This window comes from Physeter macrocephalus, chromosome 6, assembly GCF_002837175.3.
Source record: "Physeter macrocephalus isolate SW-GA chromosome 6, ASM283717v5, whole genome shotgun sequence".
Classification (NCBI taxonomy): domain Eukaryota; kingdom Metazoa; phylum Chordata; class Mammalia; order Artiodactyla; family Physeteridae; genus Physeter; species Physeter macrocephalus.
In genome coordinates this window covers 81,114,239-81,129,344 of record NC_041219.1, presented here as the reverse complement: position 1 = coordinate 81,129,344, position 15,106 = coordinate 81,114,239, and positions in this window count along the sequence as shown.

Genomic DNA, 15,106 nt, shown 5'->3' with positions numbered 1-15,106 from the left:
AAAAAAAAAAAAAAAAAAAAAAAAGTGGGCTCAGAAAGATTAGAAAGTTCCTAATGACTCATAAAAGTCTAAAAGTTGATTTCTGTATTTTCCGCCATAAGTAACAAATGTCTTAATTATAGATCCACAGATAAGTCTATAAAAGCATATTTAATTTACATTTATCTAAAATGCCATATATTATAAATGGATAACAGGGAGTTAAACCATCTCAATATCAATTAACTAATGAAAAACACAAGGAAACTTTTGGAGGTGATGGATATGTCTGTTGCCTTGATCGTGGTGATGGTATCACGGGTATATGCATATGTCCAAACTCATCAAATTGTATACATTAAACATGTGCAGTGTTTTGCATAACAATTTTTCCTCAATAAAGCTTTTTATTAAAAAACAAAACAAGTAACTAATACAAAGTATCATTTTATTATGAATACCAACACTTAAGAGCAGCTATGTTTAATTTAAGAAAGTGAGAAAAAAGATGGAAACTTTTATGTCAATTCTGAAGGGTACTTCAAGGCCCTTTTAAGGTTATTAGAAATGGAGCCTTTGTTACATCTATTTTTCACTTCAAAGCCTGGTTTCCCTTATCCCTGTAAGGAGTAGATGACCAGCACTGCTCTTAAGTTTCTAGTCCGAATACAGGCTCTTTTCAGCTCATCTAAATGAAATAAAAAGAGAGCTGGAAAGGGTGAAGGAGAACAGGTGTCTCTGAGATTACTAAGCAACAGCTAGAAGGTGCGGGGGAGGGCAAAAAGGTGTTAAAAAGAAGAAAAATTACTTGAGCTAAAAATAGCTGTATTGTTAAAGAGAAGGAAGCATCTTGTCTCTGCTCAGACATGAGTAGAGAGGAAGAAAAAAACAGCATCTCCAAGTCCGGTGGGAAATGTGACAGTGTGTAATGCCTTTAAAACAGGAAAATGAGCAAGATAACTGTTCAATTAGTGAATCAATGAATAAGTGAATGAATTCATAAGTTGTGTGTTTATAACTCGAGGGTTGCTTTCACTGTGGGAAGGAAGAAGCCTGGGAAGAAGTGTCACATCCTGATGACCAGTCATTCTGGCTACCTTTTAAGGGTTCTACTTTTACTCATATTGCCTTCACTTTAGCCTTGCTTCTTTCTCTTTCCTATCAGATCTTAAAGAGATCCATTGTGGCTTCAGAATACAGATATGCTCCTGGAAATTCACATATAACATAATTTAATTTAAAATATGGGGGAAATACATGCTTTATTATTCAGTTATATTTATATAGCAGTTTCCATTTTACTAGCCATTTTAAGACAAGATTTTAGCACAGAAGTGCTTTCAGGGACCACATACCACCTACATCACAGTAAATCTAGTCCAAATTGTTCATTCTGAAAGCAGGAAAATGAAATCCAGTGAAGCTCAATGATTTGTCTAGGGTCACAGAGCTGGACTAGAATGCAGGTTCTCTCTCTGCACCTCCTGCTTTCTTTCCAGTTACCCACACAAATAAATCAGGCAAGGCTTACTACATGCATTTTACAAATAAGGAAAGTGAGGTGGAGATAGGTCAGATGCCCTAAGCTGCACAAACGGTAAGAACCCGACTCAAATTTGATGCTCTTTCTGATATGTGTACCTGCCAAAGGAAAGTCACATCTGGAGAAGAAACAACTGCAAAGCAAGTAAACCTTGGATAATCTACCCCCAAATCATCTATTTATTAAAATTTGCTTTTCATTATCAAGCTCTGTTCAGCAAAATAAGCCTGTTTTCTCTTTTTTAATACCATTAAGACTCATAGCAAGGATTTATTATTGTATTTTTTTCTTCCCTCAATTTATAAAAACAACTTTTCATCTCCTTGGATGACTTGGAACAGTAAAAAATCTGTCCTGATAATAGGAGTATTGACTAGATCCTAAATTCCCTTCCATTGGATAGTTTTTGTTTTGTAAACTACATACAGATAACTTGAAAGTTCATTGCTTTTGACATTTTTTTTTTAACTTTCCTTTCTAACTCATCTGTGCTTTTTACCAACAAAAGGAAACAGGGTTGTGAAGTGGGCCCTCTGCTGGTAAAAAGAAGAAAACTGTCATATTCTTTTTTTTTAACATCTTTATTGGAATATAATTGCTTTACAGTATTGTGTTAGCTTCTGCTGTACAACAAAGTGAATCAGCTATATGTATACATATATCCCCATATCCCCTCCCTCTTGCACCTCCCTCCCACCCTCCCTATCCCACCTCTAAAGGTGGTCATAAAGCACCCAGCTGATCTCCCCTGTGCTATGCAGCTGCTTCCCACTAGCTAGCTATTTTACATTTGGTAGTGTGTATATGTCCATGCCACTCTCTCACTTCGTCCCAGCTTACCCTTCCCATTACCCATGTCCTCAAGTCCATTCTCTACATCTGCGTCTTTATTCCTGTCCTGCCCCTAGGTTCTTCAGAACCTTTTTTTTTTTTTAGATTCCATATATATGTGTTAGCATACTGTTCTTGTTTTTCTCTTTCTTATTTCACTCTGTATGACAGACTCTAGGTCCATCCACCTCACTACAAATAACTCAATTTCGTTTCTTTTTATGGCTGAGTAATATTCCACTGTATATATGTGCCACATCTTCTTTATCCATTCATCTGTCAATGGACACTTAGGTTGCACCTCACTGTAGTTCTGGTTTGCATTTCTCTAATGATTAGTGATGTTGAGCATCACTAATCATTAGTGATTAGTGATGTTGAGCATCCTTTCATGTTTGTTGACAATCTGTATATCTTCTTTGGAGAAATGTCTATTTAGGTCTTCTGCCCATTTTTGGATTGGGTTGTTCTTTTTTTTTGGTACTGAGCTGCATGAGCTGCTTGTAAATGTTGGAGATTAATCTTTTGTCAGTTGCTTCATTTGCAAGTATTTTCTCCCATTCTGAGGGTTGTCTTTTTGTCTTCCTTATGATTTCCTTGGCTGTGCAAAAGTTTTTAAGTTTCATAGGTCCCATGTGTTTATTTTTGGTTTTATTTCCCTTTCTCTAGGACGTGGGTCAAAAAGGATCTCGCTGTCATTTACGTCATAGAGTGTTCTGCCTATATTTTCCTCTGAGAGTTTTATAGTGTCTGGCCTTACATTTAGGTCTTTAATCCATTTTGAGTTTATTTTTGTGTATTAGGGAGTGCTCTAATTTCATTCTTTTACATGTAGCTGTCCAGTTTTCCCAGTACCACTTATTGAAGAGGCTGTCTTTTCTCTATTGTATACCCTTGCCTCCTTTATCAAAGATAAGGTGACCATATGTGCATGGGTTTATCTCTGGGCTTTCTATCCTGTTCCATTGATCTATATTTCTGTTTTTGTGCCAGTGTCATACTGACTTGATTACTGTAGATTTGTAGTATAGTCTGAAGTCAGGGAGCCTGATCCCAGCTCCGTTTTTCTTTCTCAAGATTCCTTTGGCTATTCAGGGTCTTTTGTGTTTCCATAGGAATTGTGAAATTTTTTGTTCTAGTTCTAGAAAATTGTCATGCTTTACACCAAAGAGATCTATGAGTTATGTTAATATCTGGTATCATCTAAAGATCTGAAATATATGAGGCCACAAATGATTGATTTTTAAAGATAACCATCATATAATAGTATAGGCACTTAAAGCTGGAAAGAAAATAGACTTACAAGGCATAGAAACTGAAACTGAATATAGAGTTTATATTTATTTCAGCATTTTATATTTGTTTTACTACTAGCTGAAGTCTAACAGAGGCTACAGCTAGGAAAAGAAAGTGAAATCCTCCTCAGGTTGATGGAGCACTGCAATTTTTCACCATATTTTGCCAAGTGAATTGTCAATTGCTTATCAATTGTAAAGAGCAATTGCAAGCACTGACCCTGTCACTTAAATGCAAGTCACCAAATTCTGTGACTAACACATCTTCTCCCCACCCATTTCTATCACTGCTCTTCAGTAATTCCCATCAACCTTTTAAATATCTGCTTGCAAGACAAAAAAGAGAGAGAGATCCCTAGCTCACCACAAATATTCATTACAAGTGTGTCCTTTGGACACAAGGAAGTTACTTAAACTGTCAACTATAAACTTAGGATAATATTTCTTATCTCATAAGGTTGTTTGTGGACTAAAGGGACAAAATATGTTGAGTGTTGAGAAACAGATCTTGCCCATGAAGCATGACAGACATGCTATGATGTTGATCTGTGCCATGTGATCTGTCCCCTGGCCAGCTCCCCTGCCATTTTCCCTCTGCTCCAGCCATACCGACTCCTTGCTAAGCACACCATGCCCCTGGGCCTTTGCATGTGCTGACCCTTATGCTTCTAATGTTCTTTACACATAGAGCCTCACAGCCTGTTCCCAGTTCATTTAGGGCTCTGCACCATATCAAAAGTATCTTCACTGATCTTCCTACATAAAATCATATCCCTTCACCCTTTTTTCCTAGCATTTATCACTTCCTGTTATTACAGTGACTTTGTTTTCTAGTTTATATCTTCCCACTAGGAAGCAAACTCTGTGAGGCAGGGAGTTTACTTATTTGGCTCACTGCTTTTTCACAAAGAGTGGAAGAGTACCTGGTTCATAGTAGGTAATCAATTAATACTTGTTGAATTAATGGACTTATCAGGCATACTACAGAGATAATTTCTGCTTTAAATGAGGGAGTAAACTAATGACTCCTAGAGCCCATTCTATGATTTTATAAAGAAAGGTCATCTTGAATAAAGACACCCCCATCCTCTTCACATTGATTACTAAAAGTACTTTCAGAAGTCCTCATAAACAGGACTCATTTATAATAAGTCCTTTCTTATTTCTTTTTTTGCAAAGGAATAAATTATAAACAAGTTAATGAAATGAATTTTGACAGCACCATGAAAAAAGATTGATCACGTGTTTAAATAATTGAGTGCACTACCACATAAAATATTTTTGCTTCTGGATTACAGTAGTCTCCCGTTATTCTCAGTTTCACTTTCCACTGTTTCAGTTACTTGCAGTCAAGTGTGGCTTGAAAATATTAAATGGAAAATTCCCAAAATAAACAATTCATAAGTTTTAAATTGCATGCCATTCTGAGTAGCATGATGCACTCTGGCGCCATCCCACTCAATTCCAGGATCCCCAACCCTTCACGTCGTCTGCCCCTGACATTCAACCATCGACATCATCACAGTTCGATGATCCAGGATCACCTGAAGCAGATGATCCTCATAACATATTATCAGAAGGTCAATAATAGCCTAACGCTACGTCACAATGCTTACATCATTCACCTAACTTCATCTCATCACGCAGGCATTTTATCGTCTCACATCATCATAAGAAGGCTGAGTACAGTACAATAAGATATTTTGAGAGAGAGATACCACATTCACATAACTTTTATTAAATTATATTGTTTTAATTTTATATTTTATTATTAGTTATTGTTGTTAATCTCTTACTGGGCCTAATTTATAAATTAAACTTTATTATAAGTATGTATGTATAAGAAAAAACATAGTACATATAGGGTTCAGTACTATCTGAGGTTTCAGGTATCCACTGGGGGGTCTTGGAATGTATTCCTCAAGGATGATGGGGGATGACTGTACTGTCTTCTTTTGATCAAGCATTTTAAGACAAATAAAATACAGCAACCAAAAATAGCTATAAAAATATCGTACTCCTGGAAATGGTTAAGTGGTTAAATGTTAAATATTTCACATAGTTATTATTCTTTTTAAAATTAAGTTTATAAGGTAATAATGCTTCTCAAGAATGAAAAAGGAAAAGTGGTAACAGAGAAAAAATATAAATTTTAAATATGTGAACATATGCTAGTACCTACTGTTTTTTTCTTTTTTCACTATGACACTGCCAAAACTTGTTAAAATAGAAGTACTTTAACACACCATCACACTCTACAACATCTTTTGGGCCTGATCCAAAGATGATATGCCTAGAATTCATCTTAAAGAAATATTATACTGTATTAAAAATACTGCTACTATAAAAGCCCAACTTTATAATGGACACATTTTAAGTATATCTGTTATCACTAAGGAATAAACAAAATGATAGAATTGTTAACATGTCCAAATATTCCTATCTGGCTTTCTGGTATTTCCATCTATTTAGATGAACCGGGATTGCACAGAAGAAAAATAGTTGCAGTCATTTGGTGTTTAGAAAAATACCTGACACCATCCATTTTATTGCCAACATTTTAGGCCCCATATTGTACATGATGAGAGAAATGACCTTTGAGAGAAAATTGTGGAGTCAAATAGAGAAAAATCAAATGACTGAAATTGACAGAAAGGACCGTTGTTGCAATCATACTTGGATCTTCCTCTCAAATGACCAACTTTTCTGAACCAGTAAATTTTGTTATTTAATTATGCTTCTCAATGAAAATCTCCATCCAAGTATATATTACAAGAAGGGAAATCCTGTAGCATATACAAGCAGCTTTTTGAAAAAGAAAGGCAAAGCCATGAGAACTTCGGTATCTAGTCATTTGTAGAATCATCATATTGAATGTATAATTTCAGATCGTCATAACATTTTGCAAAGTAATAAATTACTTAAAATTGGTAAATGAATTTTGGGAATATCTTAAGACCAAAAGGTGATACAATATGAAATCATCATGTTCCCTAGTACCCATCCTTCTTACAGAGATTATCAAAAAGCAAGTGAGAAGCCTCAAGTTCCTGAGACTATTCATTCATTTAATAAGCACTTCTTGTGTGCCTAGTATGCATCAGGAATTAAGAGCTGCTGAGAATATGAAGATTATATATAGTTCCAACCCCCTTAGTCCTGACATAGCAGGCAGGACTTCTGACTTGGCAGATAACATTACCACCCTGAAAAGCTCTCAAAGAAAAGTCAAAAAGAAACGAAGCATTAGATATGGAGCAATTTATACACATTCATTTGGCCATTCCAGATATAAAAAATTCATGTAAAAGTCTGATATTATAATCTCTCAAATGACTAAGCCATCACAAGCAATACATTTTGTCATTCCATCCATTTATCACCCCTAGAAAGTAATAAGAGAATTACATTCCTTGTTTTGCATATGAGGAAACCAATATTCTGAAAACTTTATGACATGTACAAGGTAAAAAATTAGATCTTAGATCTGAACTCTGTTCTGCTAGCATCTAGTCTATGGTTTTTCCTTTTACAGCAATTTATCTTACCATATAAAATAAATTTCTCTTCCTTCTGTTTCCCTCTTCAAACGCTGATGGGAATGCCTTAATGCAAAGTACTGTATGTTAAAATAATTCAATGTACTTTGAAAAGTGCCCCCAAACAGCTTTTCCAATGACGATAAAAGCATAAAGGAAGGTGGCCCATTGAGGTAGCCTCATTATCATACTTAGATGTGGTTAAGAAATATACTGTTCTCCACTAATTTTTATATCTTCTTACTATATTTTTCCAGCATTCAAAACATCCATATAAAAACATTAATTTGGAACTGTAGTATAAGATAGCCAATGGCCTCCGGGTTTTGCATTAAGTAGACCAGAGTTAGCATCTCAGCAACTCCACTAAGCTCTTCTAGAAACCTCAGTTTGCTTCAACTGTAAAATAGAGCTAGTACCGACCACCACATTTGTAAAATGCTTGGTTGAGCTCTCAGCACATGAACGCTAAATAAATCATATATTTGTATATAATTTTCAAGTGTTCTTAAGTCATTTTATAATGAATGCACAACATTTCAGATAGAATCTGTAGAAATCTAGACTTTCTAAGGGCTAATTTTTTAGTCATATCCAGTAGACATTGAATAAAAGTGATTTAGCAGTGGCAATAAGAACTAGACCACCTGATATACATCTAGTGCCTGGAGAATTATCAATAACTATTAATTATCTGATTGTCACAATATTAAAAGTTGATGTCTGTACTTCTCTTAAGGTAAATATAAAAAAACAAAATATTTCATCTGTAATAAAACTCTTATTTTTATTACTTTTATTTTCCTGTAGTTAATGTATCACATTGAAACTAATGAAAGGCACACATACCATCTTCCTCATATCTCAGCATTTCCGATTAAACAAACTGCTGGTTTATAACAGTGTTGTTATTTTAACTTCTGTAGATGTTTTGTGAAGGCACAAAGGTGCCTATAGTCAGAAAGAAAATATCTCCCATTTTTCTTAGTACCTTCAAACTTCCATTGCTTACACTCTTATTAAATTTTGTCTAAGCACGAAAGTAGAAAAATCTGTACAAGAGTGAAATTGTATCCAAATTATTTCATCTCAGACTTTGTCTTATTCCTAAAATTGCACTACAGAAACAAATATTTGGAAATTCAGTGGGAACTAATCCAATCTAAAACATAGTATTTGAAATTTAATCTCACCAATAACAATAGAGACTCAGTATGTTTTTGATATTATAATACTGTTAAGTACTCCACAATAAAATGAACTCATAGAAGAGAAAAAATAAAATACTCTTTTCCCAATTATTGCAAGGTTAGAAAAAAAAATTACTTAAATCTAAATACTGGAGGAAAACGTAGTTTGCAGAAAATAATGTAAGTGCACTCACGCTGCAGAAAAACATTGCTCTGAAATTCACCCAGTTAACAAAAAGAGTTCAGGGCCTCAACACACCCTTACACACCCTTCTTACTAAAATGCTGGAAATTAATTCCTTGCCCAAGAGGCATTCATGGTCCCGTATTTAAAATCATACAGATTCACAAGGGGAACATTTAGATTATCTGCAGATACTGTCATGTGAATTTAGCCTATTATTGAGCATTTGCAGTTTATGGACAAAGGGACAGTAAATTCAGTGGGATAGGCTATGTAAGAAGGATTAGGTTATCAGACTATAAATGAGGTAGAATTTTACTACATGGAAATCAGTGAGATAAATTCAAGCTTTGCACCTTATAAATTTGTGGTATTTATGGTAAGGGCAGCACAATAGAAATCAATGCCTGCCACTACCCACCTACAAATCTCTAATCATAGCATGTTATCAGGCTTGAACTAAAATAGGATTAAGTAGAACACGACTTTCCCAGTTAATGTATTTTAAAAGTGTTAAAAGCGTTTATTAATAAACATAACAAGAAAAAGGAAAGAAGACTTCCTGTTGCTACTGGGTACCATTTGAGACTTAAATTCATAATAAGTCTAAAATTCCAATATCCAATTTTTCAGGCAAACAATACACCCATATATTTACCATCACACAGCATGGTAGCTCTGCTGGACTTCATTATAAAAAGCACCCTTATTACTAACCCAATACCAAAGTGTGAGTAATAAACTGCATTGTAAGATGTATAGGATTACTTAATGCATTGAAATAATATGAAATTGCTTTTCAGTAGAATGTGTTGAAGCCAGGTCATTCCACTGAATAACCTATCTTATTCACTCAACTACTTACATCTTTAAATCTTGACCATTTATAGTTAGGCAATACAGGAGATTCAGTATGTACATATGATAAATTAGTTGTAAGTTAAGCCATAATGTAAGGTTACTTCAAACAGAGCATAATCAAGAGCCAAAACACCATTACACTTTTACAATAATTGATATAACGGCAACAAGTTCTACCTCACAAAGCCTACCCAACTGGTCTCATCGATACAGGCAAAGTGAAAAATACCAACCTTAGATCCACTTTTCATGAATAGTGCCTAGGACACAGGAGATGCTCCTGAAATACTTGACAGATGATTATTGACTGATATCTTTGTGAGCAACTGTGAACCAAATTAATCAAATTTTTAAAATACACGTTATTCCACTGGGTTCTATAACAGAAAGACCCAACTAGCATCACAAATCTTGATTCTATTTTAGGCACTAAAAGGCAAATAATTAGAAAGCTACATCCTCAAGGTTACTGTGTACATTTAGAATATTAGTGAGTCAAATTTGGCACAAGATACCAATATGCAGACCTAATCAGACAGTATATTAACAAATGCTGCTGAGTAATTAATTTTGTGTTTGCGAGTTGGAAATAATTTAAAGCTATTTTCAGTTTTCAGATACTTCTCATCTCAGCTGCCATCACTATATATACCAAAAAGCAACTCAAAGTCAGATTCAAGTAGCACTTATTAGGCAGAACTATTAAATACCAAGCAATGGGCTGGACTTTTCCACATAAATTGATGATTCTGACATCCAACCAGGTTTGGAAACCAACCTGCCAGTGTTTGAATACAATATCTCCACAAAGCCATGCTTAACTGGCTCCAGTAATAGGAAAAACAACCTGGTAAAGGCCATGCATTTTATCTTTGAAGGGCTCTATTAGCCAAAATCTGTGTTCTAAGAATGTTTATCCTACGACCTCACTGAGTCTTTCAAACAAGCCCTCTTGCTTTACATGAGAGCACAGCTCATCACAAATGTGAAAACAGTTATCATTTCTCCACTTCCTTCATTTTAAAGTTGTCTGCCCATCATAGATCTTTTTGGTAGCATCCCATATTTTTCCTTCACATAGTTTACAACTAATGTATCATCTGTGTGTTTACTTTTTACAGCCTGTGCTTTCCACTAGGACTCTCTCCATGAGTTCAAAGATCAAGGCCATTTTGTGCACCACTGCACAGGCAGCACCTAAAAGAGATCAGTACTCAGAAACTATTTGATGGATGAATAAATCAAAGAATAAATAAATAATTTTGGGGGGCATAAGCCCAAATTAAATTTTTTTAATTTTTAAAAATTTAGAGAGATAGTCACAGAAAGAGTAAGAGTGCCTGATTTAGCTGGTCTCCCACATAGTACAAAATTCCAGTAAAAGATTTTTAAATTATTTCTTAAGTAAGTAAACTTTTCCAATGATGAAGATCAGCAGCATCTGTTTATTCTATATATATTTACTGTTTTTCCACAATGTACAACAATGTATCAGACACTGGCAATATAGTGGTGAACAGAATAGACACAGGTCTTGCCCTCAGGATGTGATAACAAAATTTAAGAGGTTACTATATAAAGAAGCAAAGTAGAATATTTACTGCCTTAAGTTCACATCCTTGCATAGATCTAGCAGTGGAACATCAATCCCAATAATTGGATAATAACCATAATAAAGAAAAAGAAAGAATGTAGGCCTCAGTTTAAACCCATAAATCATGGAGTTATAAAACTAAAACAAGCAGTCAAATTCAGAGACAGCAGAATGGCGGTCACCAAGGGCTGAGGAGAGAGGGGAATGGGGAGTTAGTGTTTCATGGGCACAGAATTTTAGTTTGGGAGGATGAAAAAAGGTGTGGAGACGGATGGTGGTGATGGTTGCATGAAAATTTGAATGTACTTAGTGCCACTGAACTGTACACTTAAAACATAGTGAAAATGATAAATTTTATGTTATGTATATTCTACCACAATAAAAAAAAAAACTACAGGGGAGACCTTCAAGATGGCGGAGGAGTGAGACGTGGAGATGACCTTCCTCCCCACAGATACATCAGAAATACACCTACATGTGGAACAACTCCTACAGAACACCCACTGAATGCTGGGAGAAGACCTCAGACTTCCCAAAAGGCAAGAAACTCCCCACGCACCTGGGTAGGGCAAAAGAAAAAAGAAAAAACAGAGACAAAGAATAGGGACGGGACCTGCACCCGTGGGAGGAGCTGTGAAGGAGGAAAGTTTTCCACACACTAGAAGCCCCTTCACGGGCGGAGACTGCGGGTGGCGGAGGGGGAAGCTTCAGAGCCATGGAGGAGAGCGTAGCAAAAGGGGTGCGGAGGGCAAAGCGGAGAGATTCCCCCACAGAGGATCGGGGCCGACCGGCACTCACCAGCCCGAGAGGCTTGTCTGCTCAGCTGCCGGGGTGGGCGGGGGCTGGGAGCTGAGGCTCGGGCTTCGGTTGGATCGCAGGGAGAGGTCTGGCGGCGTGAACACAGCCTGAAGGAGCTAGTGCACCACGGCTGGCCGGGAGGGAGTCTGGGAAAAAGTTTGGAGCTGCCGAAGAGGCAAGAGACCACTGTTTTGGAGTGCACGAGGAGAGGGGATTCAGAGCACCACCTAAACAAGCTCCAGAGACGGGCATGAGATGCTAAGGCCGCTGCTGCAGCCGCCAACAAGTCTGTGTGCAAGCACAGGTCACTCTCCACACATCCCTTCCCGGGAGCCTGTGCAGCCCGCCACTGCCAGGGTCCCGTGATCCAGGGACAACTTCCCCGGGAGAACACATGGCACGCCTCAGGCTGGTGCAACGTCACGCCGGCCTCTGACGCCGCAGGCCCACCCCGCATCCGTACCTCCCCCCGCGGCCTGAGTGAGCCAGAGCCCCCGAATCAGCTGCTCCTTTAACCCCGTCCTGTTTGACTGGGAACAGACGCCCTCAGGTGACCTACACGCAGAGGCGGGGCCAATCCAAAGCAGAACCCCGGAGCTGTGCGAACAAAGAAGAGAAAGGGAAATCTCTCCCAACAGCCTCAGGAGCAGCAGATTAAAGCTCCACAATCAACTTTATGTACCCTGCATCTGTGGAATACCTGAATAGACAACGAATCACCCCAAAATTGAGGCAATAGCCTTTGTGTGATTTTGTCTGTATAGCTTTGCTTTTACCATTTGTCCTAGGGGGTCTGTCTGTCTGTTTTTTTTGTTTTTTTTGTTTTTTTAGTATAGTTTGTTAGCGCTTGTTATCATTGGTGAATTTATTTTTTGGTTTGGTTGCTTTCTTCTTTTTTTTTATTACTTTTAATTTTTTTTATTTTTAATAATTTTTAAAATTTTGTATTTTAATAAGTTTTTATTTTATTTATTTATTTATTTTTTCCTCCCTTTTCTTCTGAGCCATGTGGCTGACAGGGTCTTGGTGCTCCGGCCGGGTGTCAGGCCTGTGCCTCTGAGGTGGGAGAGACAAGTTCAGGACATTGGTCCACCAGAGACCTGCCGGCTCCATAAAATATCAAACAGCGAAAGCTCTCCCAGAGATCTCCATCTCAATGCTAAGACCCAGCTCCACTCAACAACCAGCAAAACACAGTGCTGGATGCTCTATGCCAAACAACTAGCAAGACAGGAACACAAACCCACCCATTAGCAGAGAGGATACCTGCAATCATAATAAGACCACAGACACCCCAAAAACAACACCAGACGTGGTCCTGCCCACCAGAATGAAAAAATGCATCCTCAGCCACCAGAATACAGGCACCAGTCCCCTCCATCAGGAGGCTAACACAACCCACTGACCCAACCTTACCCAATGGGGGGCAGAAACCAAAAACAACAGAAACTACGAACCTGCAGCCTGCAAAAAGGAAACCCCAAACACAGTACGTTACACAAAATGAGAAGACAGAAAATCACACAGTAGATGAAGGAGCAAGGTAAAAATGCACCAGACCAAACAAATGAAGAGGAAATAGGCAGTCTACCTGAAAAAGAATTCAGAGTACTGATAGTAAAGATGATCCAAAATCTTGGAAATAGAATGGAGAAAATACAAGAAACGTTTAACAAGGACCTAGAAGAAATAAAGAGCAAACAAACAATGATGAACAACACAATAAATGAAATTAAAAGTTCTCTAGAAGGTATCAATAGCAGAATAACTGAGGCAGAAGAACAGATAAGTGACCTGGAAGATAAAATACTGGAAATAACTACCACAGAGCAGAATAAAGAAAAAAGAATGAAAAGAATTTAGGACAGTCTCAGAAACCTCTGGGACAACATTAAATGCGCCAACATTCAAATGATAGGGGTCCCAGAAGAAGAAGAGAAAAACAAAGGGACTGAGAAAATATTTGAAGACATTATAGTTGAAAACTTCCCTAATACGGGAAAGGAAATAGTCAATCAAGTCCAGGAAGAGCAGAGATTCCCATACAGGATAAATCCAAGGAGAAACACACGAATACATACTAATCAAACTATCAAAAATTAAATACAATGAAAAAATATTAAAAATTCAGATTCAACAGAGAAATCAAAACCTTTGCAGACAAGCAAAAGCTAACAGAATTCAGCACCACCAAACCAGATTTACAACAAATGCTAAAGGAACTTCTCTAGGCAGGAAACACAAGAGAAGGAAAAGACCTACAATAAAAAACCCAAAACAATTAAGAAAATGGTAATAGGAACCATACATATTGATAACTACCTTAACTGTAAATGGATGAAATGCTCCAACCAAAAGATACAGACTGACTGAATGGATACAAAAACAAGACCCATATATATGCTGTCTACAAGAGACCCACTTCAGACCTAGGGACACATAAAGACTGAAACTGAAGGAATGGAAAAAGATATTCCATGCAAATGGGAATCAAAAGAAAGTTGAAGTAGCAATTCTCATATCAGACAAAATAGACTTTAAAATAAAGACTATTACAAGAGAGAAAGAAGGACACTACATAATGATCAAGTGATCCATCCAAGAAGAAGATACAACAACTGTAAATATTTATGCACCCAACATAGGAGCATCTCAATATATAAAGCAAATATAACAGCCTTAACAGGGGAAATCGACAGTAACACAACCATAGTAGGGGACTTTAACACCCCACTTTCACCAATGGACAGATCAACCAAAATGAAAATAAATAAGGAAACACAAGCTTTAAATAATACATTGAACAAGATGGACTTAATTGATATTTATAAGACATTCCATCCCAAAACAACAGAATACACTTTCTTCTCAAGTGCTCATGGAACATTCTCCAGGATAGACTATATCTTGGGTCACAAATTAAGCCTTGGTAAATTTTAAAAAATTGAAATCATATCAAGTATCTTTTCCGACCACAATGCCTTGAAAGTAGTTACCAATTACAGGAAAAAATCTGTAAAAAATATAAACACATGGAGGCTAAACAATACACTACTAAATAACCAAGAGATCACTGAAGAAATCAAAGAAAAAAATCAAAGAATACCTAGAAACAAATGACAATGAAAACACAACAACCTAAAATCTATGGGATGCGGCAAAAGCAGTTTTAAGAGGGGAGTTTATAGCAATACAATTCCTCAAGAAACAAGAAAAATCTCAAATAAACAACCTAACCTTACTCCTAAAGCAATTAGAGAAAGAAGAACAAAACAACCCCAAAGTTAGCAGA